Below are 14,042 nucleotides of genomic sequence, written 5' to 3'. Positions count from 1 at the left end.
TCTTTCTTATTTGTCTATTAACTAAGCTTAATCCCACCAAAAAAGGCAGAAATTTCAGGAGATCTTTTCAAACAGCTCTTACACTAAAAGGGCATTATCAGCATTTTCACAATTTCACAGTATTATTCACCCCCCCCCCCCTACCCTCAGTACAGCCTCAATTCCCAAAGTTGTGTCAAGTTGGCTGCATGTCCTTTGGATGGTGGACCATTCTTAATACACACGGGAAACTGTTGAGCGTGAAAAACCTTTAAGTGGGTAAAGTAGTTTAACTGCAAAAAATTTATTGATTGCACAAATCAGTTGACTGCATGTGTGGGGATGGATGTGGGTACATAGACCTGCGAGGTACTGCGGCCCCCTCATAATGAGTACAGATTTTTTTGTGTCCCATCAAAATTGCCCATCCCTAATCTATGTCATGTCATGGCCAGAGCTCTGATGATTCCAACACTAGGGGGGGTGTGGTGTTGCCTTGAGCACAGAGTGGACTGAGCAGGAGTTGGCCAAAACCAAGCAAACTTTTGTACTTCCTCTTAGGAGATAACTAAGAAAAAGACATGGGAGTCAAGGCATTAGTGTGAGACTTGGACAGAGGGAGCCTCAGGCCACTGAGGAGGAGAGCCCTTCACTATCACACTCATATCCCTTACAATCCCACAGAGCAGACTCTCAAAAGTAGGATCACAAAGGTAGGATCTCAAAAGCTTAAACAAAAACACATATCTCAAGAAGGAATGATTAGGAAAGGAATCTTGAAATTCACTTAGTCCAGTACCTACAGTAAGCTGTCCTATGACACAGCCCCCATAGCCATGGTGCTCTACAGTGCAGTACCATTGGAACCTGCTGTTTAACACCACGTTCAGCTGTCCCTCTCCCTCCATGTTGATTCTGTTGCTCTGTGCCCCCCCGTCGCCCCCCTCCCTCCTCCTCCATGGTTCAGCTTCTCTTTCGGGGGTCGGGCTAAAGTGCCAGGCTGATAAGAGTGTTTGTCTAACACTCTCTATGTCAAAACACTCATCTATCTTCTCTGTATCTATCCCCACCAGAGAACAACAGACAGATGCTGATAAAAATGGCTTTCCCACAGCCAAGAGTGGGAGAAAGAGAGGGGGAGGAAAGGAGGGGGGAAGGGAGAGAGGGAGGGGTGGAGGAGAGAGAGGGGGAGATAGAGACAGAGGGAGGAGTGGGAAGGAGGGGGAAAATGAAGGAGCAGTAGTGAGAAGGAGATTGGAACAAATCAAGCGTATGAGTTTGTTACTAAGTGGAGGCTGGTGGAAGGAGCTATAGGAGGACGGACTCATTGTAATGTGGGGAACTCATTGTAATGTGGGGAATGGAATTCATAGAACGGAGTCAAACATGTGGTTCGCATACGTTTGATGTGTTTGTGTAAGTCTCCTGTCCACATCAGCGAGGCTGAAGTCCAGTGTCCAGGCCTATCTCCCAGCACCCCTGGCCAGATCACACTGACCAACTAATCTCAACACTCCATCAATGTCCAGTCTGCTGCCCTGATATTGGCTGGCCTCGGTCACATGATGCCTTATCAGCATGAACACCACCATTAACCTAATTGTGAAATTGTCTGCTGGGATTTTACCTTTGTGAAAAAATACAGAGACCACACTGAGTGTTGGTGTTTAGAACCTAAAAATATTCCATCATCCTTCCATGATCAGCCAAGCCCCATTCCCCGCTCTCTGCCAACTGTAACACAGGGAGGTAACCTGGATGGGAGGTCCCAGCTCTAAGTTGCCGACGCACGGTCAGCCGCGAGGGCACACCATCCAACAGGTGGCTTAAAAATCAAGATCAGCTTCATCCTCCCACTGAGGAGTGATCATGAGGCCCATTTTAATCACTGCACATGGGTAATCCCTACAGGTTAGCACGGTGCTACGCTACGCAGGGCCTCCTACCGTTCTAATCCCTGCTAATTACCACTACCACTACCGCACACCACAAACCCCCATAATGACCTGGGGTTCTTATCAATTCTGCTCAATGCCCTGCACTCGCCTCTCAGCCTGATACTGGCCCCTCTGTAGAGGCTCTACACCATCTCTACAGCCCCACAGCCCTGTTCATTGCCCTGCTGCTTGGCCACTCCACTTGATATGCTGGCCCCTCTCCTTGCCTCTAAACCATCTCTATGCACAGCACAGCAGACCTCAAGAATATCCACGGCCCGGACCACAGACAGTGCCCACAAAACACAGGCAGGACCAGGCTTAATCAATAGGGATCCTGCACCACAGTCCACACAGACCTATCAGCCAGCCTTATCAATAGAGCTCCACTCTGGCAGTGTCCACACAAAGCCTTATCAATATGGCTGCTTCACCAGCCACTGGGGCGTCCTGTCCGTTTTACAACAGCAGACAATAAAACAATCACCCTATCGTTAATGAAATGACTAATGCAATTACCCGATGAGTAGACAGAGGGGGATAGAGGGAGTTTAGGAGGAAGAGGGAGTACTGGAGGGAGAATACAGCAAAAGCGAGGTCATACATTTGTATAAAAAAATCTATTTGTTTCACATGTTTAGATGTGTTATTTTCTTTAAGACCCTGAGGGATTGTGACCTCATGGCACATGGGCAATTTAACAGATTCACGCAAATCCACTTCCTCTCTGAATCCTTCAAGAGGAACAAAGAAACCTTCAGGTAATGCTGTGTTCGTAACCAAGCAAGAGGTGGGAATTTACCAGTTGTGAAGTCGTAAACACAAGTTGTATGCATTCACGTGCTTTGACCTCATTGAGAAATGCCAATTGGCTAATGGCCAGGAAGCTGCATTAACCATAAAGTAAAGGTACAGCTATCGTGATTGTAAACAAATTATAGTGTTCAAAACCCATATTAATAGATTGCTTTTTCATAAATAACGTTTTGTTGTTGCATTTAACTGCCGAAAATGCTGTTATTGAGGTCAGCATGTGGGAGAAGTGGGAGATCAGGATGATAAGCAAGTTTCCCACTTGAATGACCAGTTTGAGGGCCGTTCAAGTGGATTTTTGTGGTAATTTCCAACTTTCGCAGCATAAACATCCCATTCAAGCTATGTAAAAGACATACGTGCTAACAGACACCTGAAAGTAGTTTTACAAGTCTGTCAGATTGACATGATGGCAGTGAACAGTGGGATTCTGCCCCTTACATGTCCCTATGATTAAACCAACACCACCATGGATCATTCAAAGGGGTTGTTAGTTATACCATGTTAACATAATACCTACAACTGTAGTTTACAGTACAGTCCTGTAGGGGCACTGGAGCTCAGCCTTGATAACCCAAACAATGTTATGAGAAAGAGATACAGTAGCACTTCCTGGTCAAATACATAGCTTACACTTATCTATTCATTCTCAACATACTGGACACACCTGTCTTTGTGTAGTAGTTCATTGTCTATGAAATTGTTCAGGTGGACAAGAACTTTGAGGTATTGGGCAATTAATGACATCACCAATCTTACATCAACATTACAACAGGCCAACCTAACGTAGCGTTGTGCTGGTCGTCACGTTTGCAAAACAACACGCATGATCATCTGCACCATCCTATGGGAGTCGAGCATGCTCAAAAGGACTCAGTCATCTGATTGGATCTCAATGCGTAAAAAATAGTTACACAACCCTCTGTAGCAGGATCTCCCCTATTCCCCAACATCATCGTCTCCTCTATCAGGGCTAATTGATTTTTTAAAAGGCTATTGTTGATATCAAATTAGCACATCGCTGCGAAGCCATTGATTTTTTGACACAGTACAACAGGAAGTCTTTATCAGGGCCGCACTCCGACCCCACACTAATAGCTGGGGTTTAACCTCTGCTGAATGACAAATCCCTGAGCTTTCTCCCCTACTCACTCAGCATGGAGGCTCCCCCTCTCTGCTCTGCACCTCACAACTGAGGAAAAGAGATGGGCCACTACCGGTACACAGCAGCCCTACGGTGCAGGCTTGGAGAGACCATCAGAGCTAACAGTCACAATATGAGTGTCTGTGAGAGAGTGAGAGAGAGATAGAGAGAAAGAAAGCGAACCCACTACTCCAGTCAGGATATAGAAACGTTATGGTCTAACACAGTCCCTTGGGTCCAGCATCGGTTCAGTTGAAAAAATACAAATTTCTCATGCTCAGGACGCAATAATTTCCATTTTACACTCTGTTGCACAGCAAAGATAAGACACCTGCGACGCCAAGCTAATCAGATGAGCTTCAACAGAACTTTATCATTGACATTTACAACTGTTTACCCAACTAATTTCTCTTAACTGCACTGCTGAACTTTTATCTGCAAAATACATACACTAGGAAAGAGCAGATGCCGAACATGCAAAATCCAAATATGTTAAATAAGATCAAGTAATTTAAAACAAAATGGGGAAAAATATGTGTAAGCCCAAAGTTGGCAAGGCAGTGTTGACAAAATGTACCCCTGAGAATACAGACAGAAATGTGAAGAATGCTGACATTCACATGCAAAACTTCATTTTGAGTTCAGAAGCCCAGTGGTTGAATACGTTTATTTGTGATAAGAGCCTGTGATAGAGATACACGACTAGTACTGTAGCGTTCTCTTATGCAGCGCTTATGCTTTAAGTATAGGCTACTTTATCACTCTAAAAACACAGCCAGCAGGGAGCCCAAGGTAATGTAAAGAATACCATGTCATCATAAATAGTGGCTCGGTTAAATGTTCTACTCTTAGAAAAAAAGGTGCTATCTAACAAATGGTCATTCAGCTGTCCCCATAGGATAACTCTTTGCAGAACCCTTTTTGGTTCCAGGTAGAACCCTTTCCACAGAGGGTTCTACTTGGAAGCCAAAAGGGTTCTACCTGGAACCAAAAATGGTTCCCCCTGGAACCAAAAAGGGTTCTCCTATGGGGACAGGCAAATAAGTATTTTAAAACCCTTTATTTCTAAGTGTACCCATGCCTCTCTGTCTCCAGGAGGCTGTACTGTACCAACAGAGAGAGCTGTGAAACAGAGCAACATTGTTAGGGCCGAGGGCAGCAGTATGACTGGAGGGTCACAGACAGGGGAGAAGGGTTAGATCTGATCAAGACTCCACTGCTACCCCTGAGCTGTACCAAAACTCCCCTTTAAAGAGAGAGAGAGAAAGAAAGAATGTGTGTGCAAGTGAGTGAGTGTGCGTGTGTGTGTGTTTGCCTCCATCTCTTCCAGCCTCCCCTAACTCCACTGCTACCCTTTCATAAATTGAAAGTGGAGACCTTCAAGAAACTCTCCTGATAATCACACATAAATTAATTAGAAAATGTTTCTCGACATTCTCTCCGCATAGATGGAGGAAAAAAAGACTCGGGCAAAGCCACAAAATTAATTGTACGGTATGTGACTTCGATAATTAATTCAATCATTAACTCTACTTCAACAACTCCTTCTGGCTTCATGAAGGACATTTCAATCATAGCTGTGTCAGGATGTAGACTTGGAAAGAAACCTGAAAAGTTGATATTAGAGAATGAAGCTTTACAGTCAGGGCCATGTTCAGATTCACTAGCTAAAGTTAGAAGGCCTAAGGTGCTATTTAATGATAGTGCAGGTTTGTGTCTGTCTAAAAACAGCCAACAACGTTTAAACATAATAGTGGCTTCCTGTAATATACAGTAATCATGGGTAAGCAAAAGGATGTACCAGTAACGGAGGAGAGACAATTGAGTCCTCTCCTGTTCCACTTCCTAAAATGGCTACTTTGCTCCTACAGTATTAACAGCCATGTGAGAGAAACCTACTGTATGAGGAAATTGAGCTTTTGTGAGAGGAGAACATGAAAAAAGTGTCAGAAATGCCCATTTCCTGGTGCTAATTCATCGACTCACAGTGGAGGAGGTTCTGCATGGACATTCAGTCATTCCAGAGATACTTCCATTTGGGCACACCAAGCCAACAATCCATATCAGAACATACTGAGATGAGAAATAGCTACACCACAATCCAAGATGGCCAGTCAGTCACCCTCTCCAAGCTCACCACAGTACATGTGACAGGGTCACCACATACATCAGATCTAAAAACCTACACTACATAATGGAGCAGTGAGCTGGAGTGGGAAGCTGGTGTGAGTCTGGCAGGGGAGAGATAGAGGACAGGAGGGGGAAAGAACAAACTGAAACGCGTGGTACGAAGGACAGGATGTGGGCTAGCACTGCAGAGAAGCCAGGCGTCTGATAGGGTCGTAATCACCATGGCACTGTCTCGGGCAGCAGGCGCTAACACATCGGCGATGGGAGCAGCTGGGCTGATAGGGCCGGGACAGCAGTGAGAAATGTTCCTTTAGATTATACCCCTCGCCTATCAATCATCACGAGGGGAACAGAGTGACACAGAGACAAGGCAGAGAGAGAGAGAGAGAGAGAGAGAGAGAGAGAGAGAAGAGGGAACATAGATAGAGGGGGGAGTTGAGGATTAGCTAGCTCCTTCATTATAGATAAATAAACTAAAGCAGGTCCATCATTAAATAGTGAGCTCATTATACCACAGTGAGACATGTAATGGCTACCATATTTATTCACAGGAACAGATTAAAGAGGGAGCTCATTTGCCTTTGATGGCAGAGTGACAGTCAGCCTCACACAAACACAAGCAGCCTAGAATGGTTTATGTGACACACATTGGGTTGCCGTTGCAGTTTCTTTTCAACCACAGCAGTCCCACGGTCCACCGCACCAACCAAGGTTACAGTAGAGACAGAGCAGGTGTGGAACCTCTATAATATGTACACAGGCCTACAGGAGGCCAGGCCACCAACACAGTTAACTGTACACTTCTACAGCATCAACAGGTCCAATTGGCATAGAGAAAGGGGACACAATCCTATGAGAATGTGAGCCAGTGATAATGAGTGAGAAAATCATCTACTACAATAGAAATGTTACAAGAAACAATAACCAAAATACAAGGAGTGATTAGCTTTCTGTACATCATTCTACTGTGGATGCTTGAGAACATATCAAGAGATCAATATTCTCCTCATATCTACATTCCTGAACTTACCCCATAGGGTGAAACACACTCCCTCACCCCATCCCCTCAAGCCTAGTCCAAAGCCCTACCCCTAGAGATCCAGTACAGACAAGCAGTAGAGACGGGAGTTAACCGTCTAATGCTGGGCACCTCTGCTCCCCCTCAGATAACAGGCTGTCTGTACACAACCACAGTCGCTGCCAACCAGATCAGAGGGAAAATAAAAAAGCCTATTTTCTTTCTTCAAAAAGTAAATATCATAGCCACACACCGAGTTAAAATGTAGAGCATACGAACATTCCATTCCAGCTAAACAATGTATATATAAACTTTTGCAAAAAAAATATATATATATATTTCATACACATCTAAAATGTATTTAAGTCAGAATGCCCAAGAAGCCGGTGTTTGGAGGATATATTGGCACGGGTGTCGATAGGCCTGAGGCGAAGTCGAGGGCCAGCAAACCGTGCCAATATATCATCCAAACACCAGCTTCGAGGGCATTATCACTTTTATACAATGGGTTAAACATATTCAAATAATGATTGACAAAAAAAAACATTTTTTATCTATTCGTTCGTTTTAAATATTCCATTGCAATACTGGCTGGTATTGTTCTTATCCTTTGCTTGCTAACTAGCCAACTACGGCTAACTTACAGTCACGTCAAACAGTGCAGCCAGAATAACAGCAAGTAGCTGCTTTTGTTTAAGCTGTTTTCTAGTGACATTTATTTGGATACATCTATTTCGCCTGGCATATGTGCTCTCTAGTCAGGAAACTGTTGTTCCAAGGAGCTGGCCAACAACACAGCTACCACAATCACTTCAAACTGAAGCTGGAAAGACTGCAAACTAGCTGCCTTTCGTTTAATTTTAACAGTTTTTTATTGACATTTCTTTGTACATATCCTTAAAAATGATGCTGATTTATGATTTCGACTGGCTGAAAAAAGCTGCCTGCCTGTCTGTCTCATCCCGATTGCTGACCAGACACATTCATTATTATGAGGCAGCTGGAGATTAAATTTCAATACTGAAACAATGTTGTAAATGTCAGAGCGAAAGACCGCAAGGTTTATGCAATTCTCCGCTATTGAAAAACAATTGCTAGTTTAAAAGAAATGGGAGATAATGTAGATAATGTAGGTAATGCTTTTTGTAGTGGAAATCTAGTTTATAAATTGTCTGGCTGGGCTGATAAGACAGTGGATTATGCAGTGAGTTGGAACAGAGTAAATAGGCATTTCAACGTCATAGCTTTTGCTGGTGGTAACTTGTGGAATAGACACCGGCTGGAATGCAGTTTTAATTGTCCAGGATTAGACCCACCCGTTGTACAAGAAGTAACAATCTGAGAACAGTAATATTTCACACACACACGAAGGTACCCATAAACAATCATTTCTGATGAAAAAACACAAATGTAAAAAATTGGTGAATATACAGTTTTGGAAATAAACTCTTCATATACACCCACACCTTTGCAGAAATGTGCAGAAATTCAAACTGTAGCACCACAATCAGTACTCTTCTTCCATGAAATAATCACTTTGATTGGTCCCGAAACAAACATGTGTTCTTGTTCTGAGAATCAGCCTCTAGATCAAAGACAAAGTATTATTGTCCTAAAAAAATAATCGATATTGTGATTGGTATTTTTGTTGATGTCCATGAAGCAGACTGTCACGTTCTGACCTTAGTTCTTTTGTTATGTCTTTGTTTTAGTATGGTCAGGGCGTGAGTTGGGTGGGTTGTCTATGTTAGCCTTTCTATGATTTGCTATTTCTGTGTTTGGCCTGGTATGGTTCTCAATCAGAGGCAGCTGTCAATCGTTGTCCCTGATTGACAACCATATTTAGGGAGCCTGTTTTCTATTGTGTTTCGTGGGTGATTGTTTTCTGTTTTGTGTCTACACCAGACAGGACTGTTTTGTTTCGTTCATTCGCTTTTGTTATTTTGTTTAGTGTTCTCGTGATAATAAATGATCAATATGGACACTTACCACGCTGCGCATTGGTCCTCCTCTTCTCCTTCATACGACAACCGTTACACAGACCATAAGGTTAAGTGCTATTAGTTTTATTCTTTTGAAAAACAATATGCAAATGTCTTATCACTACACTTGATACCTTCACTGCCTTCTGCAAGCAACAGTAAAACTGTTATTTACTGCAACCTGTTACACAAAACTCATTTGAATAAGATCCACTTTGATTTTTCCACAGAAAAAAAAGTCATGCAATGCAAATTTTCCAAATAACGTTACTGACTTTAATATTCTGAATGGTGATGGAAAAAGCTCTCTGTCACAGGAAAATATTGTCTCCAAAACTCTTACCTCCAAAACATAAGGCATGTTACAAACCTTCCTGTTAGGTACATGAATTTGCTTTATGATTCACATATTCACATCCAGATTAAAAAACAGACTTCATAATAATAATAGTCATAATTTTTAATGAAGTAACGATTAAAATGAGTCAACTATATTCAATACTTTGGTTTTGGTATACCTCTCAGGAGCCATCTGAGTTCAACCTCTGCCTTTTCCACGTCAGTTCAGCTCATCCCTCATCCCTCTTCTGTCTAATTCCCTCTGCAGAGATCTCCTATAGAGGGACATGCAGATTCAGCCCCTCTGCTGACAGAGAACCTAACCTACTATACACACCTTCCTATCAGAGCCCCACCTCCACCACCTACTCCCCCAAATAAATTATCATCATTTTTATGCCATTGATGATATGCATATTCTATGCCTCTCCATGTTCCCCTATAATAAAAAATTATACAAAAAAAAAATCCGCCCTGTCTGATAATTATTAATAATCCTAATGTTTTATTGGTGGTCATTTGAATAACTCTGGAGGATAAGGATAGTGTAAAATGCTAGAATGGCAGGAATGCTTTTGCCAGTCTGCTAGTTTCTCCGGGTCTGATTCTGCAGCTCAGTGACACTCGGTCTGTTCTGTTCTGTATGTAGAGGATAGACAGGAGTGATGGTCCGGGAGCCACAAGGGATTACTGTGACGGCGATTTGCATATCAAGAATTTGAAGCAGAGAGGAAAATATCAAACCCTCCAGCCAGCAAGGTCATTGAAAATATATATTTTTTTATCTTCATAATTTATTTTGCATATCATGCAGCGGGACATATTCTAGATGAAAAAGCAGCTTTACCGTATCACACTATTCCTGCCTGACACTGGGTCCCAGCCACTGTCTTTTATTCTGCACCACCACACCCTCATCAAACTCCCTATATTGCACACACCAACTCCATTACACAGAAATAGCACCACACATGCCACACACACATACACACACACGCACACCTCATCTTCACGATTCCTTTCAGAATGAAGACAATGGTCTGCAAAATATAGCAAGAATATCATTCATTGTAGAGATATTTGAGCTACACTCAGTTCCAAAAGGGTTCTGTCCTCATAGAATAACCCTTTTTGGTTCCAGAAAGAACCCTTTTGGGTTCCATGTAGAACCCCTTGGAACCCCAAATGGTACTAACTGCAACCAAGTTCTTCAAATGTTTCTTCTATGAGGACAGCCAAAGAACCCCAAGGTTCTAGAAAGCACTTTTTTTAAATTTTAAATATAGCTTATAATCAAAGCATCTTTTTGATTTTCATGATTTTCACTATAAATAAATGCCACAAAGGCAATGTTTTGATAGATGACAGTGAACGTAAATAAGAAATTCAAAACACTTCTTGATAACTATTGTCTATACTCATATCAATCCGTTGGGTGAAAGTGTAGATTACAACCATATGATAACCACTGATCATATGGTCATACCAGGATAAATAACACACTAATCACACTATATTTTACCAGGTAAGCTGACTGAGAACACATTCTCATTTACAGCAATGACCTGGGGAATAGTTACAGGGGAGAGGTGAGGGGATGAATGAGCCAATTGGAAGCTGGGGAATATTAGGTGGCCATGATGGAATGGGGCCAGGTTGGGAATTTAGCCAGGACACCGGGGTTAACACCCCTACTCTTAAGATAAGTGCCATGGGATCTTTAATGACCACAGAGTCAGGAAACCCGTTCAACGTCCCATCCGAAAGACGGCACCCTACACAGGGCAATGTCCCATCCGAAAGACGGCACCCTACACAGGGCAATGTCCCATTCGAAAGACGGCACCCTACACAGGGCAATGTCCCATCCGAAAGACGGCACCCTACACAGGGCAATGTCCCATCCGAAAGACGGCACCCTACACAGGGCAATGTCCCATCCGAAAGACGGCACCCTACACAGGGCAATGTCCCCAAACATATACTGGCTCCAGAAAAAAAGTTGGATACTGATTGAATTCTGGTGGGAATTGTCTAATTCTATTTTCAAATAACAGGAAACGAATGTGGTCGACAAACATAGGCATGAGAAGAATTACAATCTTTTCCTTTTCGAGTCTGTCTTATTTTCAGCCAATACAATGAATCTTTCTTCTGTTAGTCTGAAATGTAGTGTCCGGGCAGTAGAAATGACACAGACACAATGCAATATAATATAAAGCAGCTAAATAGGTTTAAGAAAATAGAAATACAATTTCTATAAAGAATTGCTGAAATAATAATGTGTAAACAGATACATTCTAATTCACACTAATTCTAATTCACATTCTAATTCTAATTCACACTAATTCTAATTCACATTCTAATTTTGGCCAGGATTGGAAATTACATGGAAAATATTTCTACACTGTAAATGTATGAAAAATATGAATGATTGTGTTCATCACTGACTCATTATGACAGAGAGAGAGAGAGATGAGATGAGAGGGTCTGAAGACAGAATATATCAAATTTCCCACATGAGGCGTGGCTGCCATGACATAAACATCTAGAAAGCAGATAAATTGAGGGCAAGCACCAATCTCTGGCAGACATGAGCATGACAGTCTGCATTTGTGAGGAGGAAAATTGTTAAGTTGGACAGCTTGGGGGAGCAAGAGAGAGAGAGAGAGATGCAGAGAGGGAGGAAGAAAGAGCGAGTAAGAAGGAGAGGGAGATGGGTGTGATGAAGCTTGGGATGTCTGTGGTGAGGACCTGACCAGACCCTGCTCTCTAGTCTAAACCACCCGAAACCCCTGTACCCAGATGGACAGACAGATGGACAGACAGATGGACAGCCAGGGGACAAAACCACATATCAGTCTGAACCAAAAACAGGGCTAAACTAAGTGACAGTAAGGAATGAGCGGAATGCTAAGACTCATAAAGAAGATGGAGATAAAAGCCTTTTCCATGCAAGAAAATGTTCCTCTCCCAGAGGCTTGTGGGAAATAGCTGATAGAGCCTAAACGAATGTATGAACAAGACCACGTTCACCATGACTCCACTCCTAACATTCAGAAAAAAAGAGAGGGAGAGAAAAAAACAAGAGGGAATGAGTGCATGTCTGTGTTGGGGGGGTTGTTAGTGGTGATGGAGAGACCAGTGGTGGGGGTGGATGGAAGAGAGAGGTTGGGGGGGGGGTTCTTAACGATAAGAGAAAAATTCAGACCGGTCAAAGTTTCCCTTTTGCCAATCGTGCTCCTGATAAAGACAGCGCCTGCTTCAGTACTGATAGAAGGGCTATCTCTCACTCGCTCCCCCTCTCTCGCTCTCCCGGCAGTTAGTTTGTGAGGAAAAAGCCTATCACACTAACATCACTGTGCTGCCATCAACCAGCAACCACACAGCAATTAATATCGCTTCAATTACTGTTAAAGGGACAGGCTGGGACATGACGATAATGAAAACATCCTCAACTAGAAGAATTAAAACACGGACACACGCACACTGATGGGCACACACAAGCACACATGCACAGCTTGAAAAGAAATATGAAAGATAGATCCTGTGGATCCTTACATTATTGAACCCATTGTAGACAACACAAGAGAAGAAAAATAACAAAACAGCTATGATAAGAGAGAGGAAAAAAATAAAATTATGGCAATTGCTTGTTATCTTCTCTGGTCCATGTTTGTGCTCTAAGACATGTTTTTGTTACAAGTTGAATAAAATCCCATTGTCACGTTAATGGCTGCTTCTCCCAAACAACAGCCTGGACACAACACACCATCTACACAATAACACAGCAGCTTAAACACACTCACACTTACTTTACAAAACAGTAAAGTGTTGGGGGGTGCAACGGTACACGCATTCGTACTGAACCGTTCGGTACGGGGACCTCGCCTTTTGTCTGCACTGTGAACCCGAATGAATACATAAAAAATAAACAAATAAAAAGCACTAGGCATATAGGCTATGCCTTCGCTGCGTTGCATGCCTCTTGAGTAAATCTGAGCAGACATTTTTTTCAGGCTCTTCCATTAAAACAACTAGAGCCTATGCGCACGCTGTAATCAAAATTCTCATCTTAATTGCCGCATTTCAAACTGTCCTTTTGTAAGGCGCAGCCGGGAACTAGCTCTGTACGATGGAGAGTGGTGGGGTCGATAAACCTGGAGGAAGATTCTTCATCATCGTTTAAATCTTCAGTTTGGGAACATTTTGTCTTCCCAGTAGATTACAAAGGGGATGGACAGAGAGAGTATGTCGCCACTGCTCAACGAGAATAGCCTATACAGCTGCCAACACCTCAAACATGCTGACGAATTTACTCCGACATCACCCCAGTATTCCTACCTGCGGAGCAAGACAGAAACTCAAAGAAACAACACAACTTTGTCTCCCCTCTGCATTCAAGCAGCCCTTCGCAGCTGACTGGGCCAGAGAAATGACTAGAGTGATAGGTATGTTCATAGCCATGGATATGCACCCATTCTCAGTGGTTGAGAAGAATAGGGAGTTTCAGCACCTCATGAAAGTGCTCGACCCACATTACAAACTTCCCCCTTACACCCATTTCAGCAAACAGCTAGTACCCGCTCTATATAAGCAAAGCTGAAGTTTTCAAAGAATTGGCTAACGCACCCTGTGTTGTGCTTACTACAGATGGATGAACCTCCAGGGCTACAGAGCTACTTCACAGTGACAGCCCA

General features: G+C 42.9%; 1 protein-coding gene across 2 annotated transcripts in view; it reads right to left on the bottom strand.

The window, feature by feature from the left end:
- Positions 1 to 14,042, bottom strand: part of LOC109889299 (zinc finger protein ZFPM1-like) — a 90,514-nt gene that overhangs the window by 29,017 nt on the left and 47,455 nt on the right. The gene's annotated exons all lie outside the window — the stretch shown is intronic.

This window comes from Oncorhynchus kisutch, linkage group LG4, assembly GCF_002021735.2.
Source record: "Oncorhynchus kisutch isolate 150728-3 linkage group LG4, Okis_V2, whole genome shotgun sequence".
Classification (NCBI taxonomy): Eukaryota; Metazoa; Chordata; class Actinopteri; order Salmoniformes; family Salmonidae; genus Oncorhynchus; species Oncorhynchus kisutch.
The sequence above is the reverse complement of the archived record's forward strand: the minus strand, read 5'-3'. Positions and strand labels throughout refer to the sequence as shown.